This window comes from Procambarus clarkii, chromosome 87 (genome assembly GCF_040958095.1).
Source record: "Procambarus clarkii isolate CNS0578487 chromosome 87, FALCON_Pclarkii_2.0, whole genome shotgun sequence".
Taxonomy (NCBI): Eukaryota; Metazoa; Arthropoda; class Malacostraca; order Decapoda; family Cambaridae; genus Procambarus; species Procambarus clarkii.
In genome coordinates, this window is record NC_091236.1 from 12,828,354 (window position 1) to 12,840,674 (window position 12,321).

Consider the following 12,321-nt stretch of genomic DNA (forward strand, 5'->3'; position numbering starts at 1 on the left):
CTATTTGATTGCATGTTAAATCTAATCGTTATTACTAGTTTGAGTGTACATCTATGGCTTAAATGACGTATATAAATATACATTGGTGTTGTTTAGGTAGGGAAATGAAGGGTTGGAAAGGTAATATTGCTATAACAATGAACTGCTGCTGTATGATTCAGGTTTGATTTAGATTCAGGTTTGAGTAGCAACATTTGCAAATTTGCCGATGATACGAAAATCGGTAGGGAAATTAATTCGGAGGAGGACTCACTATCACTTCAAGTTGATCTAGATAGGGTTTTGAAATGGTCAAAGGATTGGCAGATGCAGTTTAATGCTGATAAATGTAAAGTTCTGAGGTTAGGTAAGGATGATAGAGTTACAAGATACGAGCTAGATGGTGTTGTGATTGCGAAGTCGGATTGCGAAAAGAAACTGGGAGTTATGATTAGTAAGAATTTAAAACAAAAGGATCAATGCATAAATGTTCGTAATAAGGCAAATCGGACACTTGGATTTATTAATCGCAGCGTTAGTAACAAGACACCTGGTGTGGTTCTCAAGCTATATCTTGCTCTAGTTAGGCCCCATTTAGATTATGCAGTTCAGTTTTGGTCGCCATATTATAGAATGGATATAAATTCACTTGAACGTGTCCAGCGTAGGATGACTAAGTTAATTCCCCAAATTAGAAATCTTTCATATGAAGAAAGATTAACAAAGCTTAAGTTGCATTCACTGGAAAGGCGAAGAGTTAGGGGTGACATGATAGAGGTTTACAAGTGGATGAATGGACATAACCGGGGGGATATTAATAGGGTATTAAAAGTATCAACACAGGACAGAACACGAAACAATGGGTATAAATTGGATAAGTTTAGATTTAGGAAAGACTTGGGTAAATACTGGTTCAGTAACAGGGTTGTAGATTTGTGGAACCAATTGCCGCGTAACGTGGTGGAGGTGGGGTCCCTCGATTGTTTCAAGCGCGGGTTGGACAAGTATATGAGTGGGATTGGGTGGTTATAGAATAGGAGCTGCCTCGTATGGGCCAATAGGCCTTCTGCAGTTACCTTTGTTCTTATGTTCTTATGATATCCAAGTAATGTTTATACTGACTCAATGGTAGACTTAAGCATCTGACGAATATAGAGTCCCAGATGGGCAAATAGAGAAGCTCCCTCCCCATCTAACGTGAACTTTGGTGTTTATTACGCGTTGTTACAATCGCGAAACTGATTTAAGTCGAAAAAATGATAATGGTGATGCCGTTGGTACAATTGAAATGCAATTAACGAAGTTAGAGTGTACGGTACTGTACTGTAATGTATAGTACTGTAATGTATCGTACCGTAGGGAAGTGTACTGTAGTATAGTGTAGTTACAGTTTGAATAAGTATTATTATTATTTAATCCTTATAATAATAATTATTTAATAATAAGTAATGAAAAGTTATAATTTGAGTGTAATGTAAAACATTGTTTCTCCTACATTTGGTACATGTATGTTTTTCATACATTGGGTATACATTTTGGTGTATATATTTATGTTTCAAGAAAAAATTATCATTAATTAGTAGAGTATCGAATTAGGTTGAGCCGACCAATGAGAGTACAGGTTGCGAGAATGTGACGTCAAGTGAAAATGAGAAAGGTGATTGGCTGTTGAGTCGACGTGGTGGGTGAGGAGCAACGGAACGTTATTTTGACCCTAGTACTCGCGTAGTAGAGGTGTACAAGTTAGTGTTAGGGCGTGTTGTTACTCTGAGCTGGTACCCCGTTACCCTTTGGGGTCGCTAGGGCTGACAGACCCCTAGCTTACACTCACTTCTGTACACCGTCAAAAAGCGAATAGGGTCAAAAATATATATTTATTACTTGTGCCTTATCCTGTTGTGGGAGGATATATATACACGTTGATATTTTATTAATGCATTCATTGTTTTCAGCGGTATTGTTAGTCAACGAGGTAATGGAGTGACGATGACGCATCGCGTGAAAAGACACGATTGGCGAGGTAGGAATCTGTGGTGGAGCGATGATTCAAGTCAGACCGTGGCGAGCAGAAGTGGGTGGCAGATGTCCTGGTTGAGGTAGATATGGTACTTGTGTATTACCTAGTTTGAGTTAGAGGTTTGGTATTATTTTGGTAGGATACCGTACTAATCCCTTAAATGTTTATAAAAGAAGTCGTAAGGCTTTAAATAAAAAAAACTGGAGGACCACATACTAAATATGTATTCGACTAAAGTGGTTAGTAGTATTAGCTGCTCAGTGGGTGGTAACCGACAGATAACGGCTCCCAAACCTGTAGACTATCCATGTGTGATGTATGGGTTAAAAATATGAATTTTAAATGAGCCTATAACTACATCAGTAATTTGTTTCAGTAAAGTAACTACAGGTTCCACTTAAAGGTATAGGCATGAAATCACCATTTATATTGGTAGCCTCGGGTAACTGTTGCCTTGTTGCAGGTAATACCGGGACAGATTGGCAGGATGTGTGGAAGAACACAGCGATACGCGTCAACTTCACTATTGGTGAATACTTGGCAGTAAGTGTATAAATAGGCTTCTGTAGAATTGTCGTGGGGATAGGTTTTAGGTTCGCGCACCCTTACTACAGACTAAATGTGAGGGTTAATATAGTGTGGGTTTCAATCTGAGTCGGCGAAGAGTAGTTATGATACAAGTTCCACAACGTTGAAGGTGTTTTATGTGACAGGAAGCTAGTTTTGCAGTAATTGGTGTTGAGGTTTTGAAAAAAGAAATGAAATGAAAATCGTCATTTTTTGTGCTAGTTTGTGGGATATAAGCATTTCGCACGCTTGACAACGATGAATATATAAAAGTTTAATTAAACTTGAAATTTGGAGGGAGAACTGGCTGCAATAACACACAGTAGTAGTAAGTACAATACTTCCTACTAATGTTAGTTAAGTGTAAATATAATAGACCGGATGAGTAGGCATATTAAGACTGCGAAAGGTTCATAATGTAAGGACGTCAAATGTTTAGTTTATAACGTGCCCAGTAAGGCAATCAGGAGTGACGTGTAACGCAGTGGTGTATATTGAAGCGTCACCCATTAGTTCCAGGTAAGTAAATTTACGTGACGATAAGCCGTGGAGGAAGGTATTTAGTACCATATAGGTGAAAATTTCAAATTGATGAAAGCGGGCAATAGAATGTGTTAAATAGATGTGTGGGTTGAGAATGCCATTGCATGGGGATGTCATTTTGACATTGAGGTTGTTATATAAGTTGGACTTTGAGCACTACTACAGGCATATTATGGCTTTCATGGCGAGTGCTTTCATTTAATAAATATAATACATAAACATTATGTAAGGTACATACATAGAGATTTTACAAAGAAAGTTGGATTTATAGATCGGGCTAGTACATACAATGCCTAAAGGCACTATTACGGAAAGGGTTTCGGGCATGAAAAAGGTAAATGACTAAAGCTTAACTCATGTTATTGTTTATGCTCAATTAGTATTGAGAACAAAGATAAAAAGGGGGAACATGGCTGAAAAAGCAGCACAAATACAATTAGATCGACAAACATCGTCGTTTAAAAAAGACATGGGTTGACAATAATGGGTTAAGGTAGGTTCCAGAGAATTGAATAGGTATAGCTTCGTTTTTGTGAAACTGGTTGGGAGAGGTACAGTCTTTAACATGGTTGTGAATGTAATTGCACATTTTGTCCCTTGGTTGTGTAGAGCATTTGTAGTTTAAGTCGTACAAGTCTGAAAATGCACTTTGACTGCAGGATAGTGTTGCTTCCGGAAACTGCTTATTAAATTAAGACTAGTGAATAACTGTTGATAGTCTGTGACCTCGGTTCGCGCGTCGCCTTTAATATTGGTTGAGGGTGTGGGTGTAATAGTCATGTTGATAAGTAATGTTGATATGAATGTTCATAATGTTGAATAAAATGTACTTTCGCAGGTGAGAGGCTTGAGTACCTTTGACGTTGATAACATCGTGGGTACGTACTTTATGGACAGACCTGGAAGTGTTGAATGAAGTTGACGTCTTATATACAAGGTAGGAAATAATGTTAAAAAATGTTTTAAATGTTTATTGTATTGCAGAGTAGTTGATCATATAGTTTGATTATTAGATATGCAGTTTGTTTTGAATAGTTATTAAAGCTGTTTGTGTGTATAATGTAGAAATACAAGAATGTGGGTGGGGGTACTAGCCTAAGAGCGTCGTTACTGTGCTCATAGAGGGCAGTACATGTGTTGTGAATGAATGGGAAAATATATAGATGTAAATATAATATGGGAGAATTGTTGAATCATAAATGAGTACACTAGATAATGCAGGACAAATGTTGGAATAATTTTATTGAAATGTAAAGCGGACGTGAATGTAGTTGAAATTAGTGTAAAAGAGTAAATAAATACTAAAAACCGGATACTGTGGTAATTGTAAAATGTGAGTATTTGAATCATAATTCATGTATGTTGAAATGGGAAAGCCAATAAATACCTATTTTGTTTTTTAGAATTGCGAGATGGTAATGGAGAAGGTTGATTGGTAGAGGGAATCGGAGCCAGCGGACTTTGACGTACAACGGAACCAGAGGGGGAAGTGCAATAAAGATTTGTTGAAGAGAGGGATGACGGGACCCACACCGTGAATAACTGGAAGGAGTTAAGATTGGCAGATACGAAGACTGGACAATAAAGAGAAGGGGGTTCGTGAATCAATGTGTTAAAATCGCATTTGCTACCTGTAACTGGAAAGTGTTGTGTCGCATTTAAAGATGAGATCATAATATACTCGTATTGAGGGTGAAGAATGTGTGTTTTGTGGCATTAAGTATTAAGGCGTGAAACAGTGTTGGCAAGAGATAGACTGGCCAAAATGTGTGGATGGTGAAAGGGATGCGTGAATGTTTGCAAAAGGTGTGAAATGAAGGTTCTGGAAGGTGTAGAGTAAATGTTAGTTACTAGGTCGTTTTGTAAAAACCTAATTGTATACACGAGCAAAGAAGCAATGGGTGGGTGGTTATATAATGTTACAGAATTGATTGGTATTGTCGAATGGATTTGTGGTGTTGTAAGGACGTCATTATGAAAGATGTACTGACAATCATGTTAGGAGTAATGCATAAATAGTAGTGTACAGGTGAGGCAGTTTTGTGTGGGACAATAGTAAAAGGCGTACTCCAAAACTGTAAGTGCGCAATAAGTGGAAATATGGTATATATATGACAATGGATTGTAGTTATTTGCAGTTACTTAACATTCCAAAGTACGATTTAATGAGTTGACCAGAAAAGGGGGAAAAAAAGGGACTTAAGGTAACGGTGTATGTTTATTGAAGAATAGCATGGTATTGGTTTGTAATATGTACTACTAAACCTTGCATGGGATGAGTCACAATAACGTGGCTAAAGAATGATGACCAGAACACACACTAGAATGTGAATGGACGATGACGTTTCTGAGTCTTGGACCAATCTCAAGTCGATTGAGAATGGTCCAGGACGGACCGAAACGTCGTCGTCCCTTCACATTGTAGTGTGTTCTGGTCATCATACTTTACCTATATTGATAGTTAAGAAATAAAAGGCTAACTTTTTTAAATGTATTAATGTTATGTGAAAAAAAGAATATAAAATGTGTAAAATAAAAAAAGGAATTGATTGATACCTAAGTTATATAGGATATTTAGCGTTTTTTTTAGAATCGTGTGTGAAGATGAAACTAGGAGAATGGAGTTACATTTAACAGCCCCATAATTGCACTTTAATTTTCCAAACATGTACTATGTATGATAGTGTTTATAGTTAGTATTAATGTGCTGTCCATGTGAATTTTGATGATGGGTTGCAGCACTAATACATATATTAGTGACGTAGCTTAGATGTAAAGTGGCATCTAAAGATAGTTACTTTGATAAGATTACGAGGGGATAGCCTGACTGGTTGTTTTACATTGCTCTGTCGTTGTGTCTAAGGTAGATTATGGTTGCCGTGTTTATTTGTGTGGTAATACTCTTCGCCGGGGTGATGCTTTGGACCATATACTCCCGGTTTGGTGCCTTTTGATAATGACTTTTGATCATACTGGGTTGCGCCTCAGTTGTGGTCGGTTTCGTGTGATTTCGTCCTCAGGTTGTATGTTGACACTGGCTTCCTGTCTTTCCCGGACCGCTGTGATCGCTACTGTCTTAGGTATCTTGGAGGATCCTTGGATGATCGTTGCTGTGTAGTGCTTAAACTTTTAGCCGAGGTGCGGTTCGTGTTGCTCTTCACCACCACCCACTTTCTGACCTGTTATGTTGCTTACAGGATTATGTTTGATTATATTTTTAATGTTTCTCGTCATATTGTTCGTTCCTTGCCTCCGTGGAGAGTCCCCCTTGGCAAGTTTTGTACGTCCTTGACTTGGAAATAGTGGGAGTGCGAACTAGTAATACATCTTGAGGGAAGGGTCTAAGTCTGCGGACGGTGGTGGCTACTCTGTTGTTTTTCCTGACAGTAGTTGTGTCGCCTCCCAACAGAGGGTAGCGTCTTTACGGCAGAACTTTATGCTATTGTCTATGGTGTCCGTCTCTGGCTTTGTCATTCTTCCTTTGTGGTTGTAGTGTCCTGATGGCTGTAGGGATCGTTTAAGGATGTCCATCGGGTGGTTGTCGAGATTAAACATTGGCTGATTGTTATTTATAGTAAATTTAAATAAGTTTTGCATCCATATTGGTGTTTCTTTCAATGAGCGTGCGGATGCTGCGGCTGAGGGCGCTACCCGTTCTTGTCCCATCTCCCGTAAAGGTATACCCCTATTCAGACTTTTATCCATTCCTCCATTCTTGCCCCGTTGGGAGGGTTGTTGGTCCTCTGTGGTTGGTAACAAGCTGCGTACTCTCAAACGTAGTGTGTCCCCGTGGCCTTCCTCCTGCCACCGTAACAGGCGGTGGGAAACTGCTTTGGCCATACTCGCTTAACCCACGGTCACTTAATGGAGCGCGGCCCTGCTCATGAATGTCCTGACTTTCAGGACGAGCGTGTCTTAGTTTCCGACCGTGCCTTGCGGTCACTTGTCCCTCGATAGAAGTATAGGTGGATGTGATAGTTTTGATATCGTTCGCCTTGTGCGTTTCTGTTCTCGTATTTGCATTCTTGGTGATATGTAGCGCCCTCTGATTATTTCGCACTTTGATGGTGCTACATAGCCTTCCCGGTTTGGTGCCTTCTTTTGAGAACTAGCTTACGTTGTAATCCTTGACCGGCATCACTAAAGGTTTTACTCCTACGGTTCCTTTTCCTTGAGCAGTTTTCTTGTCAGTTTGACCCATCAGTGAAGATGGAAAGAAAGTGTGTGGACGGTGTTGGTTAGTGTTTTATTTTTGCTGATCACACTTGATGAAGCATTGGGTGTTTGTTGAGAGTAAATTTAAGCTGTGTTTGGTTCCTAGCGATATTGGTGGTTAAATGAGCGTGCGGATGCTGCCGCCAGGGAAGGTGTGAGGTCTTGTGCCATCTCTCGTAAAGGTATTCGTTATTCAGACTTGTACCCGGTTATCCATTCCTCCATCGTTCCTCCATCGTTAGCCGTTGGTAGTCTGTTAGTGGTAGGAAACTGTTATCTTTTTGTCGTCGTGGCAGCCGTCCTACGACCGTAACAGGCGATGGGAAAGGGGTTTTGGGATGTTGCGTATTGGCCATACTCGCTTAACCCCTGGACACTTTGAGCGGCGTCCCCTTATTGTCCTAATTGCGTATGGTTTTGTATTGTTATGATTAGCGGGAGGAAAGTGTGTTGTTTTCCGACCGTCCCCCGCGGTCGCTTCTGCAGATAATATTGTTGGTGACTGATAGTTGTGATATCGTTATGGTGATGTGTGTTTGTTATAGTATTGGTGCCCTTTGTGATAATTAGCTGGCCCTGAATATCCCGCACATTTGCTGGTGGTACATAGCCTTGCCGGTTTGGTGCCTTCGTTTGATAAATAATGGTTTGGAAATGAAAGAAATATGGAAAAGCATTTATATGCTATTCACAATTTAAACAAATAAGGGTTTTTAATAGAATCGAAGAACGCAGGTGGTATGCTGTTCATAATAGTTATATTGTATTGAGACGCGTGGATAGGCTGCCCGGCTTTGTACCCTCTTGATAATGACCTACGTAGTTTATAAGTGAGAAATTTGGATTATCTTGATGATTAATGTCATTGATGTGGGGCGGCGGGCATGTGAAATGTTGCAATTGCCAGCTTTTGAAGGGAAGATTGACAGATCATGTATGTAAAAGGTATTAAATGTTTGTCTTCCATATTTGAGTATTGAAGCGCCGTATGGTAAATGACATTGTTGGAGGAAGCAGATAATATGTTCATCAATCTCAATGTTTTAACATGGGTATGATAGTTTTCGGGTATAAGAGGTTGCGACATGTATGCTGTAGTTAACAAGCGATGCATGCTGTAGTTTGTAGGCAGCAATAAATGTGTCGGTAGGTAATAACATTTAGTTTCCTAATCATTGTGTTATTTTGCCTTATTTTTGATATGTAATGTTTTTTTGGCAAGTATTCCGTATTGAGTAATAAAAATTAACCATAGGACAAAAATGAATAGTATTGAACAATCCTAGAAAGGAATAGAATACTAGAAATGAATAGTATTGAATAGAATACTAGAACACGGCAGACATCAAAGAAAATGGGACAGGAGTCGGGAGAAGAGAAGAGAGCAGTCTTAACAACAACACCCTCCCCCCCCCAACAGTCCCTTAAATCAACAACGTGTACATCTCATGCTCCCATCTTGGGTTGGTACAGTTATAGTAGTATGTATGGTAATAAGGGATTTGTATTCGCGTAACCCTTGTCTGGTGGGTATGTAATATACTAAAGTGGTAACCAAGAGTTATTCCACGCCAGAGTTTCCCCAGACATGCCCCCTCCCCATCCGGCTCGTTGGCGTCGTGAGGGGGCTTGGTGGAGGGCTGCCGGAGTGTGATGCTCCGTGGGGCAGTCCTCTGTCCTTTTCTGGCCTTGCACTCCTGCTGCTGTCTTCTCTAATTGTGCCGTATTGCTTTTCCTTATGTTTCGTTTTTCTCCCCCTTCTCCTATCTGCTTGTCGTTTCCTGCCGACCTTTTGCTTGTTTTGGATTATTTCTTTGGACTTCTTCTATTTTGACGCCCGGCTGCTTGAGGAGGCATACTCTTGCACCCGTAGAACTGTAGTACCCGACGTCTCGAGCGAGGGGAACCTTTTATTGTCAATCCCCCTTTCGTAGCTGAACCCGATCTCGACGGACTGTCGGTTCTTAAGGTGGCGTTTGTGGGGCGTATACTCACGACGCACCCCTAGGGGGCCCCCGGCATGATCGGCGATAGCTTCCTGTTGGGTGTCCTGCCTCTAATTGTGCCTCCATGGTGGGTATGGGGGCACATTGGTGGATGAATTTCTTTCTTCGTTTCTATGTCGTTGAATGTTTCCGTTGTACCCTCTGAGGCTCGTGGGGTGGGCGACCAAGCCCCCGAGTCTGCCTGTATTGGAAGACCAGGCTCTCTAGCTCCCACTGCGTTGGCCCCCGACCTTGCTCCTCTGACCGTCCTGACTTCCTCCCCCAGCTCCCCTCCCTCCTCTGTGGTTGGGTCGAGCCTCCAGCCCCCGGTGGTGACCACTTCGTCCCCTGGTGCGGCTAAGTCTCTCGTTGTGACTACTGCGCCTTTTGACCCCTCTCTCTCTAGGGGTTCTTAACGGCGTTCGCGCCCCAGCCGCACTCGCTCGATTCCTTCCCGTGCTGATGTGTATCAGGCCTTGTTTGGTCCTGCTTCATGGGCCAAATACTTTGATCTCCTCCCTCTTGATTCTGCTACTCGTGACGATTTCTCCCTCCATCGGCATCTTGTAGATTCCGTTGATGCGTCTATTACTTTCAACCCCACTCGTCTCGGTACACATGTCGTTGCTGCTGCTCCTCAGGATGCGGCTTCCCGCTTGGCTGCCTTATCTTGCCTTGGCGAGATGCCTGTTCGGGTCTCCAAGAACGTTCAGATGAATGCCAGTGTTGGCACTATTCTCCCACCCCATGTTGCAACAGGTGTTCGGAATCTACAAGATTGCCACGATGATATTCGGCATATCCTTGATGCCCAAGGCCATTCTGTCCTCCAGGTTGACTCGTTTACTCGTCCCCCTCGTGGTCGTCGCCGTCAACCCCTTCGCGTTGTGAAGATCACCTTTGATGGTAGGACCCTTCCACCCTCGGTCATTCTTGCTGGTGCTTGGTGCTCTGTCCAGGAGTATATTCCTTCTCCTCGACTTTGTAACAAGTGCTGGAGGTTTGGGCATGGTGCCCTCCGCTGCTCTGGGACTGTCTCTCTCTGTCGTTTGTGTGGTGGTGAAGGTCACTGTATGTCGGAGTGCACTTCTCCCCAAGCTCGCTGCCTCAACTGCGGTGAGGCCCATCCTACCTTCTCCCGTGCCTGTGCCCATTACAAGCTTGAGTCAGCCGTCCTCAACCTGAAGCACCGGGAGCGTTTATCTTTTCCTGAGGCAAGGCGCCAGGTTCGCCGGCTCCCGCCTTATACTAACATCTCTTATGCTCGCGTGTTGCGCTCTTCCTCTCCTCCTCCTTCCCCCCTTCCTCAGACTCACAACCGTTTCTGGGCCTTGGACTCTGATATGCCCACTGCCCCCTCCTCTGTCCCTTTGTGTTCTGTCCCGAGGGGTCCCCCTCCTGGTTCTCTGTCTGGGGTTCCCCTTCTTTCTACCCGGTCTGTCATGTCTCCTGCGTCTTCTTCCTCGTCCCCCTCCGATCCTCCTTCCCATCCTCTTACCTCCATCTATCGGCTCTCCCCGCCGCCTGTCGGTGCGGGCGGATGTCTATCGCTCTCCTAACGGCCGTCATGTGTGCTCTCGTTCAGCTTCACTAGAGATTCTCGTTGAGACACTAGAATCCGTTGCCCAGTACGTAGTTGCTGGGACACCGGTCTCTCTAAGTCAGAAGCGTAAGCCTGGCTCCTCTCCTTCCTCTTCCCCGGCGGGTAAGAAGGCTTCGCTTTCTTCCTCAGCTCCTCCTCCTGGCTCTGTTGCTCCTTCCCCTCCCGTTTCAGTGCTTGCGCCCCCTGTTCCTGCTATGGAGGTTTGTTTGGCCCCTGCTTCCCTTTCGGTTGCTGCTCTTGCTGGGGTGCGCTCCCCTCTTTCTACTCCCCCTCCTCCTGCTGCTGTCCTTGACTGCTCCTCTCCGTTGTCTCCTCCTCCTTCCTCCTCCTCCTCCTCCGGACCCTGCCCGCCCACCTCTGATCTGTTCTCCCGTTTCCTTCCCTCCGTCTTTGCTCAGTTTACCCATGCCCCCTAACCCTGACTTTGCTGACCCTGATCCCGACCCTGATATTCTTTAACGTGCTCTGTTGCTCTTTCGCCTTTGTTTCTTCCTTGTTCTCTGTTTTTGTCCTTTCTCTTCTCGTCGTTGTGCATTCTTCAATAGAACGTTGGAGGTTATTACGCCAATTTTCTCGAACTCCAACTTCTGTTTCGCGGTTTTCGCCCCTTTGTGTCTGTCTCCAGGAGCCGATGCTTGGTGCTCGTCCTGGTCGTTTTCGTGGCTATTCCTTTCTCCCCCCCCCCCCCCAGCCATTGCTGGGGCTTCTAATTCTTCTGCTCTTTTGATTCGTGCTGATGTTCCCTTTGTTCCTTTACTTTTTCGTTCGCCTCTCCATTGTTCTGCTGCTCGTATCTTTGTGGGGAAATGGTACACAGTTTGTTCCATTTATCTCCCCCCGAGTGTCCCGCTCTCTCTTCCTGATTTGAAACACCTCCTAGACTCCTTGCTGGAGCCTGTGCTCCTGCTGGGTGACTTCAGTTGTCGTCATTCTCTTTGGGGTGACGTTCTGACGAATACCCGGGGTCGCCTTCTTGAGCCGTTTCTGCTCTCTTCTTCCCTGTCTCTTCTGAATTCTGGTGAGCCCACTCATTTGAACTCTCGGACTTGCACCCTTTCTTGTCTTGATCTTTCTCTCTGCTCTTCTTCTCTTTACTTAGATTTCACGTGGCAGGTTCTTAATGACCTCCATGGAAGTGATCACTTCCCCATCCTTTTTCTCTTTTCGCCCTTCCCTCTCTTTCCCTAGGTGGCAGTTTGCTAAGGCGGACTGGACCCTATTTACCCTCAGTGCTACTATCTCTGACCTCTGCCTTCTGCCTCTCTCTCGCGCTCTCCTCCTTTTTCATGACACTGTCTTCAACGCTTCCCTCCGCTCTATCCCTCGCTCTTCCTCTCGGGGTCCACGGAAGTGCGTTCCCTGGTGGAATGCAGACTGTGCTCGGGCTGTCTGCTGTAAGCGTGCAGCCTGGA

General features: G+C 43.7%; 1 long non-coding RNA gene across 2 annotated transcripts; it reads left to right on the forward strand.

Annotated features, from left to right (window-relative positions):
- Positions 1-1,659: 1,659 nt before the first annotated feature.
- Positions 1,660-5,382, forward strand: LOC138358939 (uncharacterized). 2 transcript variants are annotated; one of them, XR_011225665.1, is made up of 5 exons: positions 1,660-1,721; positions 1,932-2,075; positions 2,460-2,539; positions 3,945-4,043; positions 4,510-5,382. It is a non-coding gene; the product is annotated as an uncharacterized lncRNA (long non-coding RNA). The 2 variants fall into 2 exon arrangements; XR_011225664.1 differs by having other exon boundaries at positions 1,680-2,075.
- The last annotated feature ends 6,939 nt before the right edge of the window (positions 5,383-12,321 follow it).